Source organism: Bombus fervidus, unplaced genomic scaffold (assembly GCF_041682495.2).
Source record: "Bombus fervidus isolate BK054 unplaced genomic scaffold, iyBomFerv1 scaffold0041, whole genome shotgun sequence".
Lineage (NCBI taxonomy): Eukaryota > Metazoa > Arthropoda > Insecta > Hymenoptera > Apidae > Bombus > Bombus fervidus.
Genome location: NW_027212604.1, coordinates 72501 through 75000, shown reverse-complemented (window position 1 = coordinate 75000; position 2500 = coordinate 72501). Strand labels below are relative to the sequence as shown.

The window sequence follows — 2500 nt, the reverse complement described above, 5'->3', positions numbered from 1 at the left end:
AGATAACTGCATGTTCAGGCCACTCAGGTATTCGTGGAGGGCGTCCACCTGGCGCTGCGCCTCCCTCTCGTTTGCGCCCAACAACACTACATCGTCCGCGAACGCCAGAACAGGGATTCCTCTGTTTTGATTTAGATTCGCTTTGATGCCACTGGTTGATTCTTCGATCGTCTCCAGCAGTGGATCGAGACATAAGTTAAAAAGCAAGGGCGACAGGGGATCGCCCTGCTTGACTCCTCTCAGGATCTTGATCTCGACCCCAACTTTGTTTTTGGTCCGAATTGTTGTGGAATTATCCACGTACATATTTTTGATTAATTTAATTATTGGGGCCGGCACACCTTTCCTAGCCAGGCAAGGTGTTAAAGCCGAATGGGGTATCGTATCGAACGCCTTCGAGATATCCACGATCGTGAATATCCCGCCGCCCCCGTTTTTGCTTGTATTCAAGGCAGAATTTAAAAGTTCGATATTGGTTTTACATCCGTTTTCGGATGTAAAACCCTTCTGCCTTAGGTTCAATACAATACCTCTCCTTAACTTTCTGTCAAGGATGGAGGAGAAAATTCGGCCGAGAATGGGACCTATCGTAATAGGTCTCCAATCCTCGACCTTATGGCCCGATTTCTTTGCTTTCATAATTAATGTAGTCCTGTTACGCTTCCATATGGAAGGATAACAGGAACTATATAAACAGATGTTATAGATTTTAGATAATATTTCAGGCAGTCCGGGGATCATTAGGTGTTCTTTTGTTAATCCATCCGGACCTGCCGCGGCTTTCTTTCTGATCTTTCTAATTTTCTCCGCCACATCCTCAACAGCTATCGGCGTAAAAATTTCGTTTAACGACAGCTTAGAGACACATTGATCATTAATAAACGGGACACTAGATGGTCCTTGTTGCCCCCATAATTCTTTATAGTGTCTCTTGACTTCTTCAGCTGCCGGTGGCTGCCTGGCTGGTTCCAGGTATGCGCGATCGTCGTTGATAACGACATCGGCCAACTTCTTTGGACACTCATAAAACAGATCCTGGCATCGTGCGTATGAAAACCGCTTTCTTGCGTTGCGGCTGTTCTTTTTATGTCCCATTTGGGGCTTATTCCGACTTAAATTACATTTAGTGATCTCTATTTTATTGACTTTCTTTATAATTTCATAGAGATGTGCAATAAAATTATTTAATTCTTTACCAAGGGCTTCCTCGTTCCCTTGGTTTAATTTAAAAATATTTTCCAGCCGATCGTAGGCCTCACTTAAAACAGGAGGTACGTCGGCTGTCGTCAGTATGGCTTCTTCCAGGCTGAGTCTCCATGCACTAAGAGACTCATTGTCAACGCGGATCTCAGGCGCATTTGAAGACGCATTGCCTGGATCCACGAGATCGCACCCTCCCACTGTTGCCCAATTAGCCTCCTGAGAGCTTGTTGCCTCACCGACCAGTCTTAGCTTTTTTCTCTGATATTTGATCTGGTCTAAGGTCTTGTTTGTGAGGATCTTATTTATTTCTTTGTTTGGATATTTATGATTTTTAAATTTTTCATTAAGCTCTCTCAAGAGACTAAGTTCTACTTCCGTCCAATTTTTATCTTTTGGGGGGTCCGGTCCCCTTCTTTTCTGATTTCTTAGGGCAGGGTGCGCATGCCTTTCGTGGGTCGAGAGTCCTCTCTGGGTCCCGAAACTCATGGGACATGCTTCACACTTATATTTTCCCACTGCCTTTTGACCAGTGCCTGTACATTTAGGAATGTGGCACTGGGTCCCATGAAGTTTCGAGAAACTTTTCCCACAGAGACAACTCCATTTAATATTCGCATCTGTATGGTGTAGATCGAGGTGCTTGTTCAGGTCGGATAACGACATGAAGAAAAGGTTTATTCCCTTCTCTTCACATACTGGACACGCAACCCGATCGCCCACTAAAGGTACCGTAATTCCATAACTCGTTGTCCGTTGGCTAGCTTGGTCGTCACCCATGATCCCCTGAGAAGCGGAAAAATCCGCCACGGCGCCTCCGGGATCGAGAGGCGTCGCGTCCGAGGCTTCGGTTGAATCGAACATTGAAACAAGAATATGTGTATCCGAAGTATTTAATTCCATCCATCATCCATCTCATGTCCTTTGATTAGCCAGGTCGTCATAAGTATGAAGGAACGAGTTCCTTGTTGTTGGTTTAACATCCTCCTCTTCACGGTACTCCATTTCCCGTTTCGGCACGGCCGATGATGTTTGTTCAGCTCACGTCCCTTCGTCGCTACACTCCGTTTGGCCATGTCCGCTAACACCCGGGGGATATTTCCCCACGCTAGCGAAGCGAACATGTTACCGGCGGTACCACGAGGAGGTAGGAGTGCAACTTGGATAGACAGGGCCAAGGCCCTGCCTATCCCCGAGTACCTATGACTCCCCAAGGCCCCGCGACAAGGCCGTTATGTAGCGGCCAGACGCTGAGGGCCTCGAGGGGTAGCAATGTGAGGCACGGCCCGGCGGCGCATCG

General features: G+C 47.0%; 1 pseudogene; it reads right to left on the bottom strand.

Moving 5' to 3' along the window:
* Window positions 1-2500, bottom strand: part of LOC139997235 (large subunit ribosomal RNA) — an 8879-nt pseudogene that overhangs the window by 2765 nt on the left and 3614 nt on the right.